The following is a 17,341-nucleotide window of genomic DNA, read 5'->3' as shown; positions in this document are numbered from 1 at the left end:
TAGAGGATATTGCAGGGAGGGCAGCAAAGCTCTAGCAATAAGACAGTAAGGCACTGAGTAAATGACAGGTTTCCAGCTGAGCTCTTCCTTCTATAGAAGCAGAAACAGATCAAGAGCAAGACCCAGACACTGACAAGAAAATATCTAGCTGTTAAAATTCACTTAGGATTAGTTATCAAAATTAAAATAGATATGGTACTTTTAAAAAAGGCATTAATGCATATTATGTAATTATACTGTATGATTATTCTTAAGCGCACATTTATCTTTCTTATTGAAGTTTCAGTAAAGAATTCTGAGAAATGATTATATTTTTATAAACCATCTGGTTTAGCTGCAGGCAAACTCGGGGAAAAATATATCTGATGAGGTTAATCTTTTTCATTTCCCAACAAATCAGAACAAAGACTGAGGAGAAGGAGGGATATTCAGAATTGAAACAATGAATATAAACGGACCTAAATATTTGTATATAAAATTTTTGACATTTTAAACATTATTTGAGAACCATTTTTCTTCACCACGATTATGTTACATCTTCCATCATTTTATATATGATCGAATGTGATATATTAAGTCAGTATTTTAAGGTAATTAGTACATTTAAGACGACAGTCATTTGGGGAGCTAACAGTGGGGGACTTCATAAACTAAGGTCCTTGAACTGTGTTTCCATGAAGCATGTGGAGAATGATTAATTCAAGACCACTACCCACATGCAATAATACAGTTTTCCCGCATTCTCTGTCTCCTTGTTTTTACATCTTCTGTCTCATTTTCTCTTCACTTTGTATGATTCTAACCCCTTCCCTCCCTGATATCATCACTTAATATTTACTGCTTTTCTCTCCAAAAAAGTACACTAAAGAGAAAAAAAGTCAAATGTAGAATTATCAATTCTTTGTTTAATGGTATCAATGCTTTGTTTAATAGTATTATTGAAATTTAAAGAAGTAATTTAATTTAGGTTCAATTTAAATTGTTTACTTGTCTTGGATTATTATTAGCGTTTGTTTGTTTGCTTGGTTTTGAGATGGTGTCTGGCTCAGTCATCCAGGATGGAGTGTAGTCGCTCAGTCTCACTGTAACCTCTGCCTCCTGGGTTCAAGTGATTCTCCTGCCTCAGCCTCCTGAGGAGCTGGGATTACAGGTGCCTGTCACCATGCCTGGCTAATTTCTGAATTTTAGTAGAGATGATCTTTCACCATGTTGGTCAAGCTGGTCTTGAAATCCTGACCTCAAGCAATTCACCTGCCTTGACCTCCCAAAGTGCTAGAATTACAGGCATGAGCTACCGTGCCTGGCCTTATTCTTACACTTGTAATTGATTATTTAATAACATTTAATTTCTGGCTTTTCTAATTCAACCTTAGAATTAAAGGCATTAGTTTAGCAGTGGACCAGAAGCTGTGCACAGAGCAAAGTCCTTGTCCTTATAGAGTGTATATTACAGAAAGAGATATAGAAAAAAAAAGTAGAGAAATATAAGATATAATTTTAGGTACTGGCGGGTGTTATAAGAAATATATAGAGAGTATGAATTGAGAAAATGGCAGGCCAGGATTTGTTTTAGACAGAGTTAGTGTGTGAAAGTGAACAAGAATGGGATGAATGTAGAGTTCAAAAGGACATAGCTCATGGAGGGCCTTAGAAGTCTTGGCGAGGACTTTATTCTGAGTTTGATGAGAATCCATTGGAGGGATAATGTCAGAAGATTGATAATATGATTTACACTTAAAAAGAATTGCTTTGCCTACTGTAGCAATATGAAGATGAACATCAAAGAGGAGACAAGTCAAGATTATGAAGCAGTTAGAAGAGGAAGGGATGGGAAATGGTCAGGTTTGAAGTAGAGATGATGGTATTTGATGATGGTATTTGGACACTAGATGATTAGTTTAGCACTTAAAGTTATAAAAATCTTAAATGAGTTTTTGTTTGATAGAGGGCATAACTCTCATCCTCCCATGTTGGGAGTAAGCCCCCCAAAATCTGGCCATAAACTGGCCCCCAAACTGACCATAAACAAAATCTCTGCAGCACTGTAACATGTTCATAATGGCCCTAACACCCGAGCTGGAAGGTTGTGGGCTTATGGGAATGAGGGCAAGGAATATCTGGCCCGCCCAGGGTGGAAAACTGCTTAAAGGCATTCTTAAGCCACAAACAATAGCATGAGCGATCTGTGTCCTAAGGGCATGTTCCTGCTGCAGTTAACTAGCCCAACCTATTCATTTAATTCAGCCCATTCCTTCGTTTCCCATAAGGGATACTTTTAGTTAATTTAATATCTATAGAAACAATGTTAATGAGAGCTTCAGAGCTCTCAGCTCTGAAGGCTGTGAGACCTCTGATTTCCCATTTCACACCTCTATATTGCTATGTATGTGTCTTTAATTCCTCCAGTGCTGCAGGGTTAGGGTCTCCCCAACCAAGCTGGTCTCGGCAAGTGGCGTCCAGCATGGGGGCTAGAATCCAGGTCGAAGAGTCACCAGAATGACAGTTGGAATGGAAAACTAGCTGGAGGACACTCGAGTACTCTTAAAGCAATCCCCGTGGTGAGTAAGAAGGGGAACTCGGAAGCGTCAGGGTAATAGTGGGACAGGTGTGGGGTCTGGTTCGTTCCACCTTGGAACTTTTTCACACTAATGAGGAGGAGAAAGGAGAGTATAGTGAAGTAACAAGAGGTTACAGAACATGTTTATTTGCCAGCTAAAGCTAAAGTGGCAAAGGAAGGAGAGGTTCATCCCTACCCTTCTGCACCCCCTCATTATTATTTTGAAGAAAATGACCCCCCAGATCTTTCTTTTCTGGAGGACACTGGGTGAAAAGTAGTTGCCCCAGTGACTGTTCAAGCAGCACCTCGAGCAACTGCTCTTAGTTCTATTCAGGCAGGAATTCAGCAAGCTAGACGAGAGGGTGATTTAGAGGCCTGGCAGTTCCCTGTTAGAATACACCCCCCGGATCAAGAGGGAAATATTACAGCTACATTTCAGCCTTTTCCTTTAAAATTACTCAAAGAATTAGAACAAGCAATAAGTCAGTATGGACCAGGTTCTCCTTTTGTAATGGGACCTTAAGGAATGTTACTGTTTCCAGTTGGATTATTCCTACTGACTGGGATGCTCTTACTCGAGCTTGTCTAACTCCTGCTCAATTCTTGTCAATTAAAATTTGGTGGGCAGATGAAGCTTCCATTCAGGCTCCTCACAATGCCCAGGCCCAACCTCAAATTAATATAACTGCAGACCAGCTTTTAGGGGTTGGCAGCTGGGCTGGTTTAGATGCACAACTGGTCATTCAGGATGATGCCATAGAACAGTTTAGAGGAGTGTGCATTAGAGCTTGGGAAAAAAATCAGTTCAGATGGAGAACCATACCCTTCCTTTAGTGCTATAAAACAGGGACCCAGAGAACCATATGTTGATTTTATATCTCGATTACAGGAGTCTCTTAAAAAGATATTGCAGATTCGGCTGCTCGGGATATAGTGTTGCAGTTACTAACTTTCTACAATGCTAATCCCAATTGCCAGGCTGCTTTGTGACCCATCAGAGGAAAAGCACATTTAGTTGATTATACCAAGGCCTGTGATGGTATTGGAGGTAATCTGCATAAAGCTACCTTGTTGGCACAGGCAATGGCAGGACTGAGGGTGTATAAAGGAAATACTCCATTTTCTGGAGCTTGTTTTCACTGTGGGAAGCATAGTCATACTAAAAAAGAATGTAGAAAAAATCAGCAAGTCAGGCCGCCAGATAGGGGAAAAAAGAAAACTGTTGAGCCTGAAATATGTCCAAAGTGTAAAAAAGGAAAACATTGGGCTAGTCTGTGTCACTCTAAGTTTGATAAAGAAGGGAACCCTATTTTGGGAAACACCATGAGGGGGCCGTCCTGGGCCCCGTTCTAAACCGGAGCATTTGCTGCTTGGGTCAATCCCTCACCCCTGTACAATGTCTGTCTCCCACCACAGCTGGTAATGCCACAGTAGATTTATGCTGCACAAAAGCTGTGAGCCTTCTGCCTGGGGAACCCCCGCAAAAGGTCCCAACAGGAGTCTGTGGACATTTGCCAGCATGGACAATAGGATTACTTTTAGGAAGATCTAGTATAAGTTTGGAAGGCATACAAATACATACAGGAGTCATTGATTCAGATTACAATGGGGAAATTCAAATTGTTATGTCTACTTCTGTTCCCTGGAAAGCAGAGCCCAGAGAGTGCATAGCACAGCTCCTGATTGTGCCATATGTGGGAATGGGAAAAAGTGAAATTGAATGAACAGGAGGATCTGGGAGCACAAATGAACAAGGCATAGCAGCTTATTGGGTAAATCAAATTACTGATAAACATCCTACCTGTGAAATAACTATTCAGGGAAAGAAATTTAAAGGCTTGGTAGATACAGGAGGGGACATTGCAATCATTTCTCTACAGCACTGGCTGTGCATGTGGCCAATTCAACCTGCTCAATTTAACATAATTGGAGTTGGTAAAGTCCCTGAAGTATATCAAAGTAGTTATATTTTGCATTGTGATGGGCCCAATGGACAACCTGGGACTATTCAACCAATTATAACTTCTGTAAAATTTATGGGGAAGAGGTTTATTACAACAATGGGGAACACAAGTTGTAATTCCAGAGCAATTATATAGCCCTCAAAGTCAACATACAATGCATGAAGTGGGGTATGTCCCTGGTATGGGACTAGAAACAAAATTTGCAAGGTTTGAAAGAACCCCTTCAAGCAGAAAGGCAAAGTTCCCGCCAAAGATTAGGAAATATTTTTTGATGATGGCTATTGTTAAGCCTCCAGAACCTATACCTTTTTTTTTTTTTTTTTTTTTTTTTGGAGACGGAGTCTCGCTGTGTCACTTAGGCTGGAGTGCTGTGGCCGGATCTCAGCTCACTGCAAGCTCCGCCTCCTGGGTTCACGCCATTCTCCTGCCTCAGCCTCCCAGGTAGCTGGGACTACAGGCGCCGCCACCTCGCCTGGCTAGTTTTTTTGTAGTTTTTAGTAGAGACGGGGTTTGACCGTGTTAGCCAGGATGTTCTCGATCTCCTGACCTCACGATCCTCCCGTCTCGGCCTCCCAAAGTGCTAGGATTACAGGCTTGAGCCACCGCGCCCGGCCCAGAACCTATACCTTTAAAATGGCTAACAGATAAGACAATTTGGATAGAACAATGGCCACTAAGTAAAGAAAAACTGGAGGCTTTAGAGAAATTAGTTGCTGAACAATTAGAAAATGGGCACATAGCTCCAACATTTTCTCCTTGGAATTCTCCAGTTTTTGTAACTAAGAAAAAATCAAGTAAATGGAGAATGTTAACTGACTTAAGAGCCATCAATTCAGTTATACAACCTATGGTAGCATTACAGCCAGGATTGTCTTCTCCTGCTATAATTCCAAAAAATTGGTCTTTACTAGTCATAGATTTAAAAGACTGTTTCTTTACTATCCCTTTAGTTGAGCAAGACTGTGAATGGTTTGCAGGTTTGCATTTACAATTCCTGCTGTAAACAACTTGCAGTCTGCTAAGCGTTTTCACTGGAAAGTGTTGCCGCAGGACATGTTAAACAGTCTGACTATTTGCCAGATGTATGTGGAGCAAGCAATTGAACCTACTCATAAAAAATTTTCACAGTGCTATGTTATTCACTATATAGATTATATATTTTGTGCTGCCTCCACTGGAGAAATATTACTCCAATGTTATGATCACTTGTAAAATTCGATTTCTCACGCTGGTTTAATTACAGCTCCTGAAAATATTCAGACTACTACTCCTTACTCCTACTTGGGGACCTTAGTAAATGACACTACCGTTGTGCCACAGAAAGTAACCATACATAGGGATCAACTAAAAACATTGACTTTCAAAAATTACTCGGGAGTATTAATTGGATACAGCCTGCTCTAGGCATTCCTACCTATGCCATGAGTAATCTGTTTTCTATCCTTAGAGGAAATACTAGTCTCACTAGCCCTTGGCAGTTAACAAAAGAGGATAGGGCAGAGTTACAACTGATTGAGAAGCAAGTCCATAAAGCTCAGATAAATAGAATGGATCCAGAGAAGACTCTAGATTTGCTAATTTTTTTCAACTCAGCATTCACCTACTGGTGTTATTGTCCAAGAACAGGACTTAGGAGAGTGGCTTTTTCTTCCACATACTAATTCACAGACTCCAACTCCTTATTTAGATCAAATTGCTACTATGATAGGGATTGGGAGAACTTGGATTGTTAAATTACATGGATATGATCCTGGAAAAATTATTGTCCCTCTCACGAAGGCACAAATACAGCAAGCTTTTATAAGTAGTCTTACTTGGCAAACTCATTGAGCTGACTTTGTGGGTATGCTAGATAATCATTTTCCTAAAACGAAGCTGTTTCAGTTTTTGAAATTAACTAATTGGATTCTCCCTAAAATAACTAAATTTAAACCAATTGGAGGTGCTGAGAATGTTTTTACAGATGGGTCTAGTAATGGTAAAGCTTCTTATTCTGGTTCAAAAAGTAAAGTTTTTCAGACTCCCTATACTTCAGCTCAAAAAGTGGAGCTTGTAGCTGTAATTGAGGTATTAACTGCTTTTGATATGCCTACTAATGTGATTTCTGATTCTTCATATGTGGTTCACTCCACACAGTTAATTGAAAATTCTCAGTTATGATTTCATACAGATGAACAACTGATGACTTTATTTACCCAACAGCAAACAGCAGTTAGAAGTAGAATGAACCCTTTTTACATGACTCACATGAGGATGACACAGTTACACATGCTTTCTGATCTCAGCATTTACCATAATAAATCTGCTCCTATAATTGAGGCATACCACCCTCAAAAACCTTTTTATAAACAGGATTGGACCCAGTTAGAAAAATGAATGTACTTGTTTAGGAAGATTGCTTTGCAGAACAGGCAGAGGTGCTGCACAACGATTCCTGTGGAATCATTATTAATTGGTCCCCTAAGGGAATGTTTAGCTTGAATTGCACCTCTCAGTCTGTGTGCCATGGTCACACTATGTTCAGATGACCTGAACAAAATGGTCAGATGGTAGAAATGATAAGAAGTACGGCAAAAGTTCCTATTATCTGGAACAGCAGTGGTATAGTGGCACCTCAACCTCAAATGATATGGCCTACTGTAGGAGCTAAACATAAGAATTTGTGGAAACTATTAAATACTCTCAATAAGATCAAAATTTGGGAAAGAATAAAAAAGCATCTAGAAGGACACTCTACAAACTTGTTTTTGGATATAGCAAAATTAAAAGAACAAGTTAAAGCATCCCAGGCACACCTGACCTTGCCAGGAACTGGAGTGCTTAAAGGAGCTGCAGACAAATTAGTAGCTAGTAACCCATTTAAATGGATAAAAACACTTGGAAGCTCTGTGATTTCAATGATGATTGTGCTTTTAATCTATGTCATTTGTCTTTGTATAGTCTGCAGATGTGGATCCCAACTCCTGCGAGAAGTAGCAGATAAAAGCTGCCCTTGCTTTTATCTCTTTGCAAATAAAAGAAGGGAGACATGTTGGGAGCAAGCCCCCCCAAATCTGGCCATAAACTGGCCCCAAAACTGGCCATAAACAAAATCTCTGCAGCACTGTAACATGTTCATAATGGCCCTAATGCCCAAGCTGGAAGGTTGTGGGTTTATGGGAATGAGGGCAAGGAACACCTGGCCTGCCCAGGGTGGAAAACCACTTAAAGGCATTCTTAAAACACAAACAATAGCATGAGTGATATGTGTCGTAAGGGCGTGTTCCTGCTGCAGTTAACTAGCCCAACCTATTCATTTAATTCGGCCCATCCCTTTGTTTCCCATAAGGGATACTTTTAGTTAATTTAATATCTATAGAAACTATACTAATGACTGGTTCGCTGTTAATAAATACATGGGTAAATCTCTGTTTGGGGCTCTCAGCTCTGAAGGCTGTGAGACCCCTGATTTCCCACTTCACACCTCTATATTGCTGTGTGTGTGTCTTTAATTCCTCAGCGCCGCTGGGTTAGGGTCTCCCCAATCCAGCTGGTCTTGGCAATCCCATATAAAGGTGGTCTGCCTGCCCCATCTTCTATATGGTATCACATGCAAAGAAATTTAACATTCTAATAAATGCATTGTAAGAAATTCAAAGTTTTCTTGAGTTCTCTTGGAAAGTAACATGACCAGTCATCTTATCATCCCTTTCACCACCTTCTTTGCCCTCTGATTCTTATGTGGCTCAATAGCCATACCACATTCACCCTCCTCCCTCTCTCCTCAGCTCTGAGTTCAATCAGCATCAGCTCATCTCTCTCTATTCCTCTCCTCTTGTCCATTGGGGGTCTCTCCTTCTACCTATTTTGACTTGAAACACTCTTGACTTTCTCAAAGATGAAGTGAGGTGCTGCTTTGGGTGTTTTAGATTACTCTTCTCTGCCCACCACCCACTCAGCACAGTGGAGGCCAGGCCAGCAGCCACTATGTCAGTCAGCAAGGCCTCCTAAGTCTCAAAAGTCAGGAATGAAGGGAAGTGTTTGAGACTCATACACTAATACCTGCTGCCTCTTCTACACTTATTAGCCAAGAGTCAGACAGCACAGGTCAAAAACACCTGGAAATCAGTTTAATTTAAATTTGAACTAGAAATGTCAATAGGACATTTTGAGAAACAATACCGAAAAGTAATCATCTTGTTCTAAATATTTACTTGTATTCATAACTAATTGTTTTACAAATCAAATGATTATTGTTATGGCATAAAATACGTCATGTGTCATTTAGGTATGCAATGTTTTAAATTTTCAACTGATTTAGCGATCATTATTCTAAAATCTCTAATTTGCAGGGACTTGACTCTTCTTTATTTTGATAATTCTATTTGTAAATTTTTATTTCCTTTTTAAGTTGTAGGTTTTTGTATTATTTTTTCTAAATTTATTTTTATTCACTCAACTATTGTAAAATATGACTGGGCCAGGTGCAGTGGCTTATGCCTGTAATCCCAGTGCTTTGGGAGGCTGAGGCGGGTGGATCACCTGAAGTCAGGAGTTTGAGACCAGCCTGGCCAACATGGTAAAACGCCATCTCTACTAAAAATACAAAAACTAGCTGGGCATGGTGGTGTGTGCCTGTAATCCCAGCTGCTTGGGAGGCTGAGGCTGGAGAATCACTTGTACCCAGGAGGTGGAGGTTGCAGTGAGCTGAGATCATGCCATTGCATTCCAGCCTGGGCAACAAGAGCAAAACTCTCTCCCTCTCCCCCCCCCCCATATATATATTACACCAGTTGATTAGTATTTGCAAATACAACTGTAACTCTTTGCTTATAAAATTTTGAACACCTATGCTTTGGTGAGACACATGTTTAATACCAAATAGAGCAAAAGAACTACTAAATAAGATGTATCTTTGTGAATGTTTTAATGAGTTATATAGTAACAATTTCTATTCCCTATAATATACTCAAAATTGCTTATAGTTAAGTACGGTACATTAAGTATGGTACTATGATTGTGACTTTTTTTTTTTTTTTTTTTTGAGACAGGGTCTTGCTGTGTCACTCAGGCTGCAGTGCAATGTTGCAATCTCAGATCACTGCAACCTCCACCTCCAGGTTCATGTGATTCTCATGCCTCAGCCTCCAGAGTAGCTGGGAATACAGGCGAACGCCACCACCCGTGGATAATTTTTGTATTTTTAGTAGAGACAAGGTTCTACCATGTTAGTCAGGCTGGTCTTGAACTCCTGACCTCAAGTGATCTTCCCACCTCGGCCTCCCAAAGCACTGGGATTACAGGTGTGAGCTACTGAACCTGGCCTGATTGTGACTTTAAAACTTCTTATTTTGAAAAAGAAAAGTTATCTTAACAAGGTCTTTTTTTTCTTCTATTTTCATTTTTTTCAACCATATAACCCTCTTATTATGAGCTTGCTAAATACTGTTCTATATGAATTCATATGTAAGTATGTATTTAAACTAGACATGCAGTTTCTGGCTCTTGGATAATAAATGCAGGAGAGGCAACAGGTTTCAAGCCTGTATGAGTCTCCAAGTCTGCCCCTTATTCCCTGACTTCTGAGGCTAAGGTGGCTTTGCTGCTGCAGTGGCTGCTGGATTGGCCTCTGCTGTACTGAGTGGGTGGTGGGTGCACAGAGAAAAGAAATCAAAGACACCCAGAGCAGCACCTCAATTTACCTTAAATATATAAGAAGGCCTTTTTTATGCTCATCATCACTCGCCATCAGAGAAATGCAAATCAAAACCACAATGAGATACCATCTCACACCAGTTAGAATGGTGATCGTTAAAAAGTCAGGAAGCAGCAGGTGCTGGAGAGAATGTGGAGAAATAGGAATGCTTTTACACTATTGGTGGGACTGTAAACTAGTTCAACCATTGTGGAAGACAGTGTGGCAATTCCTCAACGATCTAGAACTAGAAATACCATTTGACCCAGACATTCCATTACTGGGCATATACCCAAAGGATTATAAATCATGCTGCTATAAAGACACATGCACACGTATGTTTACTGCGGCACTATTCACAATAGCAGAGACTCGGAACCAACCCAAATGTCCATCAATGATAGACTGGATTAAGAAAATGTGGCACATATACACCATGGAATACTATGCAGCCATAAAAAAGGATGAGTTCATGTCCTTTGTAGGGACATGGATGAAGCTGGAAACCATCATTCTGAGCAAACTATCACAAAGACAGAAATCTAAACACTGCATGTTCTCACTTATAGTGGGAATTGAACAATGAGAACGCTTGGACACAGGGTGGGGAACATCACACACTGGGGCCTGTTGTGGGGTGTGGGGAGTGGGGAGGGATAGCATTACGAGATATACCTAATGTAAATGACGAGTTAACGGGTGCAGCACACCAACATGGCACATGTATACGTATGTAACAAACTTGCACGTTGTGCACATGTACCCTAGAACTAAAGTATAATTTAAAAAAATAAAAAGAAAGTCTTTTTTGAGAGACAAATGAAACATAATTGCTTCTCATACTTAATGTTTTGTCATTAACATTTTCCTCTGTCAATAACATATATTTTAAAATGTAATACTTTTGGAAAGGGAGAAGAATTCTGAAGAATACAAAAAAGGATATTGTACTCCCAAGCAATTCAAGGGAGGATAATGTACTAAATCAGACTACAGGGGCAGGGAAGTTGCACTAAGGAGGTACCTGAACTGAGAAGCTATGATGGTCAATTTTCTGTCAACTTGACTGGGCCATGGGATGCCCAGACATTTGATCAAACATTATTCCTGGAGAGTCAGTCAAGGTTATCCTGGATGAGATTAACATTAGAATTCGTAGACTGAGTATAGAAGATTACCCTCCCTAATGTGAACATGCCTCATCCAATCAACTGAAAAAGTGAATAGAACAAAAAGGCTAAGTATGAGGGACTCCTCTTGCCTGACTGGGTGAGCTGAAACATCAGTCTTCTCCTATCTTTAAACTCAGACTGAATAACTGCCTCCTCTTGGGTCTCAAGCCTACCACTTCTCAGGTTGGAACTGGTACTGTTGGCTCTCCTAGTTTTCATACCTCTGGACTCAACCTAGAACCTAGACCAGTTGGCTTTCCTTGGCCTCCAATTTGCCTGCTGCAGATCTTCTAATTTTCTAGCTTCCTAAATCACATGAGCCTTTTTTTTTTTTTTCCTTTTTCTTTTTCTTTAAGATGGAGTCTTGCTCTGTTGCCCAGGCTGGAGTGTAGTGGCGTGATCTCGGCTCACTGCAACCTCCACCTCCCGGGTTCAAGCAATTCTCCTGCCTCAGTATCCTGAGTAGCTGGGACTACAGGCACCCACCACCATGCCCCGGCTAAATTTTGTATTTTTAGTAGAGATGGGGTTTCACCATGTTGGCCAGGCTGGTCTGGAACTCCTGACCTCAGGTAATGCACTCCTTTTGGCCTCTCAAAGTGCTGAGATTAGAGGCATGAGCCATCGCACCCAGCTGCCAGTTTCTTATAATAAGTATTTTTACATGTGTAAAATAAAGATATATGTGTGATCTATATCTATATATTTAATATCTAATATGTACATTTTCTATAAGCAGCAAAACAGAATTATAATTCATTTCTCCTCCCTTATTTTTGTGTTCTCACATATATGTGGTATGCTGATCAAAACTACTGCTTCAAGTTTATTTACAGTGAAAACATAACAATTTGATAAACATACAATCTTTCTAAAAATTGTGAATGATCATTTAAAAAAGGTAGATTTCATTTTTCTTATGTACTACTTAAAATGCAAGGAATTAATTTCACCAACAGAGCCTATAAAGGTATTAATTGATTTGTAGGACTGGTTAAGTGCAGGAGAGAGGCACTTTCTTGGGTAGATGCTTATGAATTCTTTTTGTATAACATTTTTTATAAAAAGTAACTCGAAGGCACTGAGGATGTCATATTTGACACACATTCAATAAATTATAGGCAGAGTAAGAATTTGATATAATGGGCTCACTTTATGTTTTTATCAGAATTTATTTATTGAATAGATATTTATTAAACATCAACTACATGCCAGCTCTGTTCTTTATGCTGGAGATAGAAAAAAGAACAACATAGACAATGTTCCTGCCTTCAAGGAGGTGTTCTACTACAGAGACAGATGATCAACAAATAAAAAATGCAAATAAATTAGTATATTATATAAATATAAATATATAAAATAATCATTTATATATATATATACACACAATGATTATGATTAGTGTCCACAATGAAACAAGTAGGATGCTGCTGTGATAGAGAATAATAGAAGAAATATGACTAGAAAGGGCCTATCTGAGGAAGCAATGTTTATAATCATGATCTTTTCTAATAGCTTTCATCTTTTTCCTCCCATTGATACTACTGATCTGGGGAATGATTTATTTTAATATGCCAAGGACTTTTTGTTTGGATTCAAGGGGACAGATGCAGGGTTGTTATATGGGTATACTGTGTGATACTAGGGTTTGGGTTACAGATGATTTAGAGAGTGATTTAATAGTTCTTTTCATATGGATTCTATTTCAATATATGTTTCTCAATTTGTTAACTTTAAGTCACAAATATATTTCATAATCCAAGCCCTTTCAGTTCAGACTTTCATATTATAGAACTTTTACAACTTAATTTATTGGTGAAGCCAGTATTTACTCTGTATGTCTTAATGTGATTAATTTTAATTGGTATCAATTATTGGCATACATTTGTGATTTGCTTTGTTTCTCCTGCTAGATTGTTGGCTCTGTGAGGCAGGAAACAGATCTAGCTCCAGTGTCCAGAATAGGGGTTTACACATAAAAAGGAGTTAAATATTTTTTGAAAGAATTGCCTAAAAGAAATTTCTGTGATGAATATTAACAGAATGATCTAATCATTATTACACTTATTATTATTATTTTTTTTTTTCCAAATAGGGCCTGGCTTTGCAGATGTTAAATTCTTTCTACTCTTGACTTACAGTCTTAACTCCTTCTTTATAAATGTGAAGGCTAGGAACGTTAGGGAAAAAATCAGCAACAAGTAAAATTCCTGTCATCTTTCCCATGCCAAAGAGTTGGTGATAAAGAAAAGCTATTTCTGAGGATTAAGGAGTATGCATAATCTGTGCTTGGCTTTCTCTGCTCCCTTTAATATTCTATTGAAAGTCCCTCTTTGGCCGGGCGCGGTGGCTCAAGCCTGTAATCCCAGCACTTTGGGAGGCCGAGACGGGCGGATCACGAGGTCAGGAGATCGAGACCATCCTGGCTAACACGGTGAAACCCCGTCTCTACTAAAAAGTACAAAAAAAAACTAGCCAGGCGACGTGGCAGGCGCCTGTAGTCCCAGCTACTCGGGAGGCTGAGGCAGGAGAATGGCGTGAACCCGCGAGGCGGAGCTTGCAGTGAGCTGAGATCCGGCCACTGCACTCCAGCCTGGGCGGCAGAGCGAGACTCCGTCTCAAAAAAAAAAAAAAAAAAAAAAAAAAAAAAAAAGAAAGTAAGTCCCTCTTTGATTAAACAGGAGAGAAGATTCAAGGAGGAACTGAAATAGAGAGAGGGTCCTTTGCAAAACAGTATCAAACAGATCCCAGTTACTTGTAACGTCTGCCCTGCCGTCGGAATAACATGAGAGTCCTGGGCAACCCAGAGAGAAGTGTAAATAACAGCAGTTACTAATCAGAACACCGCTGAATTTTGAAAAACTTTTGCATGCTTTAATTTCTCCACATTTTAAGTAATTATACTAATTATGAGAGTGCTGTGTGTAAACCCTATTAGTTTGGTCACAAATAAAAACAAAAGTCATTTCAAATATGTATCTGACTTTACTGCTATCCTATAGAGAGCTGCTTTCTACAGTGAATTACTTTTCATGTTAAGAAAAAGTAACAAAAATTCATGTTCTTGGGGATGAGTTGATGACATAGGCCCTCGCATATACCACTCGTGGAAGTGTAAATTTATTAATTTATTCAACAAACATTATGTGCTAGGCATAGTTCTGGGCGTTGGGGATATGGAGGTAAGCCAAACAAAATCTCTGCAGTCATGGAGCCTACACTTTAACTGGGGAGATGCAAGTGAATACACAGGAAGTCAGATGGTATTTTATGCTATGGTGAGAAATGAAGCAGGTAAAGGGAGAAGGAGAGTTTGGGGAGCAAGTTTTCTTATTTTAGTGTGCTAGGGAAAACTCGGCATTTGAGCAGAGGTGTGAAGAAATCAGAGGAACTAACCATGCAGATATCTGTAGAAGGATCACTCAAGATAGAAGGAGTAGGCCTGCAGTACACAGAGGATGCTATAGCTAAGTAGAGGGAGTGAAGGAGAGAAAGACATCAGAGTTGATGCCAGGGTCTAGGTCTGAGTGAGATGAGAACCCCATGCTTTCTGTTTTAAAGGAGTTTTTAAGTAAGAATGATATAACTTGTTTTAAAAGACTCCTGACTTCTCTATGCTATTTTGGGGCAAAAGTGATAGAAGAGAGATGTACTAGGAAGCCATTACAGTTCATCAGGCAAGAGACAGTGGTGGTTGGGACTAGTCCCCACTAGTAGCAATGGAGGTGAGGAAGTGGTCAAATACCTAGATGCATTCAGAAGTATAATTTTGGCGTGTAAAAGAAAGGCTTGACGAAGGAAGATTCTAACATTCTTAGCTTAAATAACTAGATGAGTGGAGTTGCCATTTTATCAGATACTGATGAAGAGAGTTTAAAGGAAGAAACCAGGAATTTGGTTTTATATATGATCAAGTTGAGATATCTATTAGAAATCCAACTAGAATTGTCAATACAGAAGTCTGGAGCTCAAGGGGCGGGATCCAGCCTGGAAAAAAAAAAAAAAAAAAAAAAGATCTTAGGATTGTCAAAGAATAGATGGAATTCCCATCCATAAGACTGGATGACTATGAATGATTACTGCTAAGAAGACATCGTTCATGGAGAATAGACAGGGAAACAGAGTGAGAGCAGAACTACTGGATTCAATTTTCCGTGAGGGATATAATAGGACCTGGTGATTTACAATATGAACTCCATGGTCAGAATGTCTGAGTTCAAACTCCGGTTTCAGCAAGGATTATCTGACCTCAGAGCATAGATAAAAATGGAAGTTTTATAGTTTCGTGTAGAATTATTGTAAAGATTAAAAGATAACGTGCTCACAAAGTACTTGGCATATAAGTACTCAGTACATGTTAGTCACTGTTATCAGCATCATCACCTTCATCATTAATGAGTAACAGTTTCTAAGGAAAGATGGTCATACTCATATAAATGATCTTCAGAGCTGGTAAAATAAAGTGGTAGACAGTAGTTCAAGTTTTTATACCCATCACCACATTAGCAGGTTTCCTTCTGTCTCTTAATGTTTTCTTTTATATAGACCTCAGTTACTCACAAATACCAGCCACATGGTTTGCATTTCTCCCTATGTTAAATTGTTGACCTCTCTTTTACTTTAAAGTTGCTGTGTTTAATGTAATATCATAAAAAGATCTAGGATTTTAAGCAGTTTGTGCTACATGTATAGTTCCAAAGTTACACCTGTGCCCTAGACACTCAATAATAAAGGACCTGTGAACTAATTAAAAGACGTAAATCATGAGAATGTACCTTTAGATTAAGCTGAATAAGATACCAGGCAGCCAAAGGTGTGCATTCAAGTGAATGAGAAACCAGAATGACATGGAGAAAACAGAAGAGCTCAGGTGGACTCCTTCCTAGACAGGGGGGCTGAAAGGAGCCAGTGGGTAAGTGAAGATGACGAGCAAGAAGACAGTACTGATGATGTCCTACCCAGGTAGAGCTGTTTGTTTCTAGAATAGGAGTAAGTAAAGTAGTTACATCAATTTGGGAGGTCAACAAAGGAAACAATGGCATTATGATTAAAAACCAGCTATTTTCCTGTATGCTGGATTCATTGAAATTCAATATTGTTAATTATCATACATTCCAAGTCTTAGTAAAATCAGACAATAAGTCTAGAAGAATTCAATGCCCTGTGTTTCTATTTTGGCAAAATTGCCTTAATAGCAAACAGAAATAAAGTTTTAAAGATTAGAAAAATAGTCAAAGGAATCTATTTTTCTTTTTCTCCATTTAAATTTTGTAGAATTTTGTGTTTAGGAACATGTGTGGATATATGTTCACATATATATGAATATACACATGAATATATTAATAGATATGGATATATACACATATGCTTATATATGTGTGTTTAAAACTGCAGGCCAATTTGAAAAGAACGAGTGCAATTTCATCATTTTCAGTTAATCATCAACAATTTATTTAAATCTTATAAAATAAGTTCTGATCTAGTAACAAACCATAATTCTAGATTGTTTCTACACAGATACCCATGCACTGGAACTGTTTAAGGCAAGTATGTTAGCCTGGAGACTATGGAATCATAAAGGATCCATGGATGAGCTTCACTAGGCTTACAGCCTCCCTGAAATTATATGAATATTTGTATATTTGCGTCCTTGTAAGTTTCTAGCATCTAGAGACACTGAAGGATTCTTAACTGATTCCTAACCTCCCAAAAGTTTTACCCTGATTTTTTTCTTTTTATTATACTTTAAGTTCTAGGGTACATGTGTACAATGTGCAGGTTTGTTACATACGTATACATGTGCCATGTTGGTGTGCTGCACCCATTAACTCGTCATTTACATTAGGTATTTCTCCTAATGCTATCCCTCCCAAAACAAGGTATCAACTATTTAAAATAAAAATAACATAAAATAAACAAAACAAGGTATCAACTATTTGAAATAAAAATAACATAAAATAAACATAAATAAAAC

General features: G+C 38.8%; 1 long non-coding RNA gene across 1 annotated transcript in view; it reads left to right on the top strand.

The window, feature by feature from the left end:
• LOC117079740 overlaps positions 1 to 14,342 on the top strand; it is a 76,183-nt gene extending 61,841 nt beyond the window's left edge. Inside the window, exon 3 of the long non-coding RNA XR_004435586.1 lies at positions 14,049 to 14,342. This is a non-coding gene — a long non-coding RNA (uncharacterized LOC117079740). The remainder of the gene's footprint in view (positions 1 to 14,048) is intronic.
• The last annotated feature ends 2,999 nt before the right edge of the window (positions 14,343 to 17,341 follow it).

This window comes from Trachypithecus francoisi, unplaced genomic scaffold (genome assembly GCF_009764315.1).
Source record: "Trachypithecus francoisi isolate TF-2019V2 unplaced genomic scaffold, Tfra_2.0 Lachesis_group0, whole genome shotgun sequence".
Classification (NCBI taxonomy): domain Eukaryota; kingdom Metazoa; phylum Chordata; class Mammalia; order Primates; family Cercopithecidae; genus Trachypithecus; species Trachypithecus francoisi.
Note: the sequence above shows the minus strand (reverse complement) of the source record. Positions and strands in the feature narration are given on the sequence as shown.